The sequence below is a fragment of the Pteropus alecto genome, unplaced genomic scaffold (genome assembly GCF_000325575.1).
Source record: "Pteropus alecto unplaced genomic scaffold, ASM32557v1 scaffold24, whole genome shotgun sequence".
In the NCBI taxonomy this organism is placed as follows: Eukaryota; Metazoa; Chordata; class Mammalia; order Chiroptera; family Pteropodidae; genus Pteropus; species Pteropus alecto.
Window position 1 is genome coordinate 3,259,133 of NW_006439192.1, and position 9,138 is coordinate 3,268,270.

Genomic DNA, 9,138 nt, shown 5'->3' on the forward strand with positions numbered 1-9,138 from the left:
TAAAACATCGTTGATTGTTTCTGAGTTTTGTCTATTTTTCAGTTGTGTTATGTAGCTAATTGAGTCATGCCCTATAACCCATCAGTTTTATTCCTTTGTATATTCCCAACAGAAATGCAAGTATGTATTCACCAAAAGACATATGTTAAAATGTTCGTAGTGTCACTATCTTTGCTACCTCTCTTCTGGAAGCTCCCCATAGGAAATTACCCAAATGTCCATAAATAGGTAAACTGATAAATAAATGTTTAGCAAAAGATGCCAGATACAAAAGAACAGATACATTATTATCACATAATGAAAGTAACAATATAAAACAAACTAAAATATAGGTAGAAGTCAAAATAATGGTTACTTCTAACCGTAAAAGATTAGAAATAGATATCATAATAGGATTCTAGGGGTGTTAATAACATTGTATTCCTTTCTCTTGGTTCTGTTTTCACAGTTATGTTTATAAAAACTAATTGACAGTGGTGTTAGCATCATGGCAGAGTAAGTTGTTCCTTTTTTCTTTCCCCTTTGATTTACAACTAATTGGACATTCATAACCAAACCTAAGTGTCTCTGCGCAATATACCAGGACACCTAGGAAGTTTCTGCCCACCTATGCATCCAAAAGTTAGCAGATAGGACTTCAGTAGGGGCCGTTGATCCAAAAAAGTTAGTGAGCCTGCTCCACTCATTGAATTAACTCACGACAATTGGAAAAAATAATAATAATAATAAAAGAATCCTGAGAGTGCAAAACTAGGCAAATACTCACAGCTGATAGAGAATTTGTAGAAGTTTAGCCTGCCTGACAGAGGAATCTGGCATGCAATCAGAGTGACATAGAGATGAATTTAGAGGCAGAGGAGGTGGATAAACTTTCCGAGTTGGCTCTCCTCCCCAGGGCAATACTGCAAAACACAGGACAGTACTCCTGGCAGAGGATGTGGAAGGCTGCCTAGTTGTACAAGTTGCAGCTGAAGGGACCCATTTCTCTCCAGCAGCACCCATATTTCTGAGGAGGGACCTCTGTGACAATGAGAAGTAGAAGAAAGAGTAGGAGGCAGGCAGGAATATCAGTGGGCATTGAAGGAACAGGCTTCCTGCTGTTTACTTTGGGATTTCAGCAAAAGGTCTGCCCACAGACCTCTGGGTGTGTCCACAGACCAGGCCTATGTGCATTCCCGAAGCCCCCAGTACTAAGCCAAAATCTCCTCCCACTTTGATGCCAGCTCCTGATGCACACTTCCAAATGCACCCCTTGAGAGATAGCTCTGGTAAAAGAAACCATAAACTTGAGTTATAGTGCCACCTCCTGGAATACAAAAGATTGTTTCTAATTGCCAATCTGTTAAATTGTAAGAACCAAAATAAGCATAATTCTTAACTAAGAAAGTTGTCTGTTACTGCAAATGCAAAAGTAGAAGTGTATATCATTAAGCAGTATGAAAAACCAAGCAACTATGGTGTCACATACACAAAATGATAATTCTCCAGCAACGGAATTCAAAGGCATGGAATATTGCAATCTAACTGATAAAGAATTCAAAATAGCAAGTACGAAGAAATTCAATGAGCTACAGGAACATTAAGAAAGTCAAGTCAATAAACTAAGAAATTAATAAACAGAAAGAGTTTTTTTTACCAAAGATATGGAAATTATAAAAAAAAAGACCAAACAAATTCTAGAACTGAAGAGTTCATTGAATGTGATGAAGAACGTAATAATGAGCATAGATAACAAGGCAGACCAGATGGAATATGGAAATAATTTAGGTATAAGAGGATAGATAACTTAAATTTTTAAAAGTGAGGAAACTTATGAGAGCTGTTGGATTCAATTAGAAAGGCAAACATAAGAATAATCGGCATACCAGAGGAAGAAAAAGGGAGAAGACAGAGGGTTTTGTAAAGAAATAATAGCTGAGAACTTCCCAAACCTAAGATAGGAATTGGATACACAAGTCCATGAAGCTAATACAATACCCTACTGTCTCAATGCAAAGAACTTTCAAGACAAATCATAATAAACTGTTAAAAATCAGTGATAAAGAAAAATAAATCTTAAAAGCAGACAAGGAAAACAATAAAAGCAAACTACAAAGATATGTACATTAGGCCCAGTGGATTTCTCAGCAGAAACTCCAGAAATTCTATAGACCAGGAGAAAGTGGAATGACATATACAAAATGTTGAAAGATAAAAACCACCGGCAAAGAATACTGTATCTGGCAAAGTTATTTTATATGTATATATAAATAAAAGCTTTCCCAGACATACAAGAACTGAGAGAGTTCATTATTAGTAGACCTGTCATACAAGAAATGCTGAAGGAGTTCTTCAAGCTGAAACAAAAAGATTTTAATCAGTAACATAAAGACACATGCAAGTTGTCAATGTAAGAACATTCAAACCTGTAAAGAATTTTTATAAAAATTTATTTCAGCCAGCTGATGACATTGCCAATAAACACGATTTCAAATGTTCTTGAGAATGACAGTTTGCAGTTTCTTTTATACATCTGAAATTAAGGAGAGAATGTAAGGAAGATTATATGAAGATGGGAGAAAACAGGTGTGGGTTGCAATAAAGGGTAATTAACAAGATTATGTGCTCTCTTGAGGGTGGTAGCCTTAAAGGGATCTGGAAAGAGGATTACTTCTGGCATTTTAAAGGTGCATTAACCTAGGTACAAAAGAATAATGGACAGGGCTTGTTTAAAAATTTTTCACTAAAGAAGTTATAGGCCTGATGACCTAGCAATCCCTCTTCTGGGCATCTACCCAAAAAACTTTAAAATATTTATCTGCAAAGATATATCCACCCCAATGTTCACATCAGCATTATTCACCGTGACCAAGACATGGAAACAACTGAAGCGCCCTTCGATAGATGATTGGATAAAGAAGGTGTGGTATGTACATACTACGGACTATTACTCAGCCAAATACTGCCATTTGCAACAACATGGATGGATCTTGAAATTATCATGCTAAGTGAAATAAGTCAGACAGAAAAAGTTGAGGACCATATGATTTCACTTATATGTGAGATATAAAATTGAAAGCAACTAACAAACATGACTAACAAGCAGAGAATCGTGGACATGGCCAGTGGATTAGTAATACCAAAAGGGAGTGGCAGGAGAGAGAGGTAGATAGGGATAAAGGGGGTCAACTATATGGTGACGGAAGGAAATTTAACTTTGGGGGGTGAACACACAATGCAATATACACATGATGCATTACTGAACTGTACACTTGAAACCCATATAATTTTATTAACCAATGTCAACCCTATAATTTTAATTAAAAAAAAGTTATAGGCCTGGGGCTTGACTACCTACCATGACCTGCCCAGTTAGAAAATTATGATCAGATCACACTGTGAGGTTACTTTTGCTCATACTTATTATAGCACCTCTTTTTCCTCCACAAGGTACACAACACTTTGGTAAAGATAAAAAATAAACAAAATTAGAAAACTAACTCTATATTAGGATGGTATGTTAACCACTTAACTATAGAGTTAAGAGTATAAAGGTTAAAAGAGTGTTAAAATAATTATAGCTATTATAATTTGTTAGCAAATTCACAACATTAAAGGAAATAAATTGTGATATTAAAAATATAAAAGGATAGAGTCTTTTAGGTAATCAAATATAAGCTGTTATCAACAGAAAAAGGATTGTCTTATCTATAAGATATTTTATGTAAACTTCATAGTAACCAGAAAGCAAAAAATTAGAATAGATTCAAGAAACATAAGAAATGAGGAAACTGAGCATATCACCATGGAAAAACCACCAGTTTGTAAATGTAAACAGAAACAAAGTAAAGAAAAAACAATGGAGATACGACATAACCAGAAGGCAAAAAATAAGATTGCCATAGTAAATCTTTACATATCAATAACTACTATAATTATAAATGAATAAAATTCACCAATAAAAGGACAGAGTGGCTGGCTGGATAACAAGAAAAAGTAAAGGAAAAATAAACAAACAAGTAAACAAAAACAAGATCAGCTATATTCTGCTGGCAGAGTCTCATTTATCTCTAAAGATACACATGGACTCAAAGTGAAGGGATGGAAGAAGACATTCCTTGCAAGTGGAATCCAAAAGAAAGTTGGAGTAGCCATACTTTTATTGGACAAAGTAGACTTCAAAATGGTAATAAGAAAGAAAAAAAGGGCATTATATAATGAAAAAGGGGTCACTACCTCAAAAAGATAAAACAATTACAAATACAAATGCACCCAACATGGAAGAACCTAAATATATTAAGCAAAGACTAATAGATCTAAAAGAAAAATAGACAACAATACAATAATAGTAGGGGACTTCAATACCCCACTATCAGCAATAGATAAAATTATTATTCAAAGCGATTCAAGCAAAAAATGTTGGAATTGAATAATATTTATACCAAATGGACTTGACAGAGATATTAATACATTCCACCCAACGGCAGCAGAATATATATATTTTTCAAGTGTATATGAAAAATTTTCCAGAATATATCATATGACAGAACACAAACAAATTTTAGCAAATTTAAGAAGATTGAAAACATATAAACTCTTTTCTGACCATAATGTTATGAAATTAGAAATTAACAAGAAAAAAGCTGAAAAATTTATAAATATGTAAAACTAAACAACACAATTCTGAACAACCAATGGGTCAAAAAGGAGTCAAAAGGGAATTTTTTTAAAAAATCTCAAAACAAACAAATATACATTATACAATATACAATATATCAAAACTTACGGGATGAGCAAAAGCAGTTCTGAGAAAAAAATTATAGCATAAATGCTTATATTAATAAATTGGAAATGTCTCAAACAAACAACCTAACTTTACACCTAGAGAAAATAAAGAAAGAAGAACAAATTAAGTTAAAAACTAACAGAAGGAAGGAAATAATAAAGATCAGAGTGGAAATAAATGAAATAGAAATAAGTAGAATAGAAAAATTCAACAAAACAAAGAGCTGATTATTCAAAAAGATAAACAAAACTGGCAAAACTTTTGCTTTAATAACTAAGAAAAAAAGAAGACTCAAATCAAGTTATAAATAAGAAGAGACACTACAATTTCATTCAAGAAATACACTGGAAATAAGAGAGCACTATGAACAATTACATACTCCAAACTTAGATAACCCAGAAGAAATGAATACATTTCTAGAAACACACAACCTACTAAGACTGAATCAGGAAAAAAATTAAAAATCTGGAAAGACCAATATTAAGTAAAGAGATTGAGTCAGCAATCAAAACCTCTCAACATAGAAAACCCAGGACCAGATAGCTTCACTGTTGAATTCTACCAAACATTTAAAGAAAAATCAATGTCAATCCTTCTCAAACTCTTATAAAAAATTGAAGAGAAAAGGACACTTTCAAACTCAAGCTACAAGGTCAGGATCACTCTGATACCAAAGCCACGTAAGGACACCACAAGGAAAGAAAACTATAAACCAATATTCTTGCTGAATAAATGTGAATTTTTTTGACAAAATATTGGCAAATTTAATTCAAGAACACACTAAAAGGATTATACACATGACCAAGTGAGATTTATCCCTGGGATGCAAAGATGGTTCAACATCTTTGTTACATAAATCAATAAATGTAATACATCACATTAATAGAATGAAAAAATAATCAACAAATGAAAATCCTCAACAGTTAGGTGTAGAGAGAGCATACTTAAATATAATGAAAACCATATATGACAAACACACAAGCAGGATAAAGGCATTAATATCCTTTCTCATCAATTCTTTTAAACATTGTACTGGAAGTCCTAGCTACTGCCATAAGATAGAAAAAGTAAATTGAATATATACCTTCTCAATATAAGGAAATAACATATAAAACTATTTTTGTTCACAAATGACAATCATTTAATGTAGATAATCTGAAATAAGTGACAAAAACATGTCTGGAACTAATATGTAATTATACTAAGATTGCAGGATACAAAGTTAATATACAAAGTCAATGATCTTCTATAAACCAGCAGCGAACAAGTGGAACTTGAATTTAAAAACAATGTCATTTACATTAGAGTCCAAATAAATGCAATACTTACATAAAATTGTAACAAAACATGTACAAAATATACATGAGGAAAACTAAAAACCTAGTAAAAAAAATCAAAGAATTAAATAAATGAAGAGAGAGTCCATGTTCATGGATAGGAAGACGATGTTATCAAAATGTCAGTTCTTCTCAACTTGATCTATAGATTTAATGTAATCACAATAAAAATTCTAGCAATATTTTATGAATGTCAAATTGATTACAAAATTTATATGGAGAGTCAAAAGATTCAGAATAGTCAACACAATATGGAATAACAAAGTTGGAGAACTAATATTACCCAACTTCAAGACTTACTAAAAAGCTACATTAATACAGTGTGCTACTGGTGAAAGAGTAAACAAATTGATACATGAAACAGAATAGAGACCCCAGAAACAGACCCACATAAATATATTCAACCAATCTTTGACAAAGATGCAAAGATGCAAAGGCAATACAACAGAAGCAATACAACAAATAGAGCTGGAATAACTGGACAAGCAAAAAAATGAATCTAGACACAGACACATCTGATAAAGGACTGTTATCGAAAATGTACAAAGAAATCTTAAACTTAAAAACAATAAAACAAAAGACCCAATTAAAAATGGACCAATGATATTAACAAAAACAACACCATAGAAGATAGTAACAAAGCATGTGAAGAGATGCTCCACATCATATGTCATCAGAGAAATACAAATTGAAACAAAATACCACTATGCACCTATTGGAATGACCAAAATCCTGAACACTGACAACACTAAATGTTAATGAGGATGTAGAATAGTAGGAATTCTCACTCATCACTGGTGGGAATGCAAAACGGTAAACCTATTTTGGAAGACAGCTTACTCAGTTTCTTACAACAGTAATATATTTTTAGCATATGGTGCAGCAATCATGTTCCTTAGTACCCAGAGGAGTTGAAAACTGTGTCTACACAAAAATCTGCAGCTTTATTTCACTTATACATAAATATATATATACATATAATCAAATACATTGTTGCTATTATTATTTTGAACACTGTTATCTGTTAGATCACTTAAGAATAAGGAAAATAAAAGTTCTGTTATTCCTTCTCTGATATGCTTCCTTTATGTAGATCTGAGGTTCTGATCTATATCAATTTCATTCTTTCTAAAGAACTATTTAAACATTTCTTGCAAGGCAGGTCTACTGGCAATAAATTCACTCAATTTTTGTTTGAGAAAATCTTTATTTCTTCTTCACCTTTGTAAGGTAATTTTTCAGAGTACAGAGTTCCAGATTGGTAGTTTTTTCTCTCTCAACAATTTAAATATTATTCACTTTACTCTTTTGTTTGCATGGTTTCTGAGAAAATGTTGAATGTCATTTTTATTTTTGTTCCTCTTTATGTAAGGTTTTTTTCTCTCTGGCTTCTATAAGGATTTTTAATTCATCTTTGATTTTCTGTTGTTGAATTATAATATGTGTAGGTGTAGTTTTTTAGAAATTTATCCTGTTTGGTATTCTCTGAGCTTCCTGGATCTATTTGGTGTCTGATATTAAATTGGAATCATTATTGTTTCAAATATTTCTTCTGTTCCTTTCTCATTCTTCATCTGGTATTCCCATTACATGTATGTTATATCTTTTATGGTTGTCTCATAGTTCTTGGATATTTCTTACAATTTCCATCTTTCTGTTTACATTGCTGTTTTACATGTTGTCTATTTTATCCTTTAGAGACCTTAATCATGTAATCATAGTTGTTTTAAATTCTTCATCTGATATATTCAATATCTCTATCATATCAGTCTGGTTCTGATGTTTACCTATTTCTGCAAACTTTGTTTTTTTGCCTTTTAATCTGTCTTGTAATTTTTGTTGATAGCCAGACATGATGTACTGAGTGAAAGGAACTGATGTAAATAGGACTTTAGTAATGTGGTAGTGAGTTGTCAGGGAGGGGAAACATTCTATAGTCTTGGGATTAGGTGTCAGTGAGGTATAGTGAGCCTATGCCTGTGTATTGTGAACTTCTCAAAGCCTTCTCAGTTTTTCCCTTTCCCCTTGCTAGGAGGGACAGGTGGCTAGAGGAATCTAGAGTTGGAATTTCCGGTCTCCCATGTGGAAAGCTAGAGTAAGCTGGAGTTTGGTATTTCCTTTTCCTCGGGTCAGTTTGCTTCTGGTAAAACCCCAGTAGGTTAAATTATGTTTATTTAATTTCTCCTGAGGGCAGATTTTGTTAATAAGAATAAAATGTTCTGGCATATTTCAAGTTGCTTCCTTTTCCTTCACCATCTGGAAGCACAAGGGAATTTTTCTCTGCCATTCACTTTGAGAACTGGTGGAGCTTCAGGAAATAAAACTCACTCAATGACTGAGTCTCTCTGGAGTTTTTATCTCTCAGTCTTGTTTAAATTGAACCTCCAGTAATTTGTCAGTTACAGTTCAGGTTTTCCTACCCTGGCACTGGTTCCTAAATTGTCACTCTCTGTATTCACTGTGCTCCCAATGTGGGGGCCAGCAGTTTGGCCTGTGACCTCCTGTCTCTTACAGAGATAAGAATTATTGATTTTTCAGATGTTTAGCTTTTTACTTGTTGTTAGGATGAAGTGGTAGATTTCTAAGTTCCTTACATGTCAGCCTGGAAACCGAAAGTGCCTAACACAGGTTTATTGTAAACTTTTTTAAAAACATAGTTGTTACATGTATTTTGCCAGAAAGATCTATCAATAGATATTATCTAAAGAGCAAAATAAAAGCATCTCTCCTTAAATTCATATTATAAAAGGTAGAAGAGTTAAAGTTTTCTAATCTAGCTTTACAGAAAAATTATGCACATGGATTAGTAAATATAAAATTATGGGAGGCAATTTCTTTTTAGTCTTTTCAATTTGAATAATTCTGGACATATAATAGGTTTTTCAGTTTAGAAAATCATGTCCTAAAATTCTAAAGAATTTTCTTGGATTATTTTTTATAATGTTTTTCAACTTTATGTTATCTCTTCCCTTTGTGGAACACTTTATTTAGATATTGGATATCTCAATCAGTTTATTTATTTATTTATTTATTTAT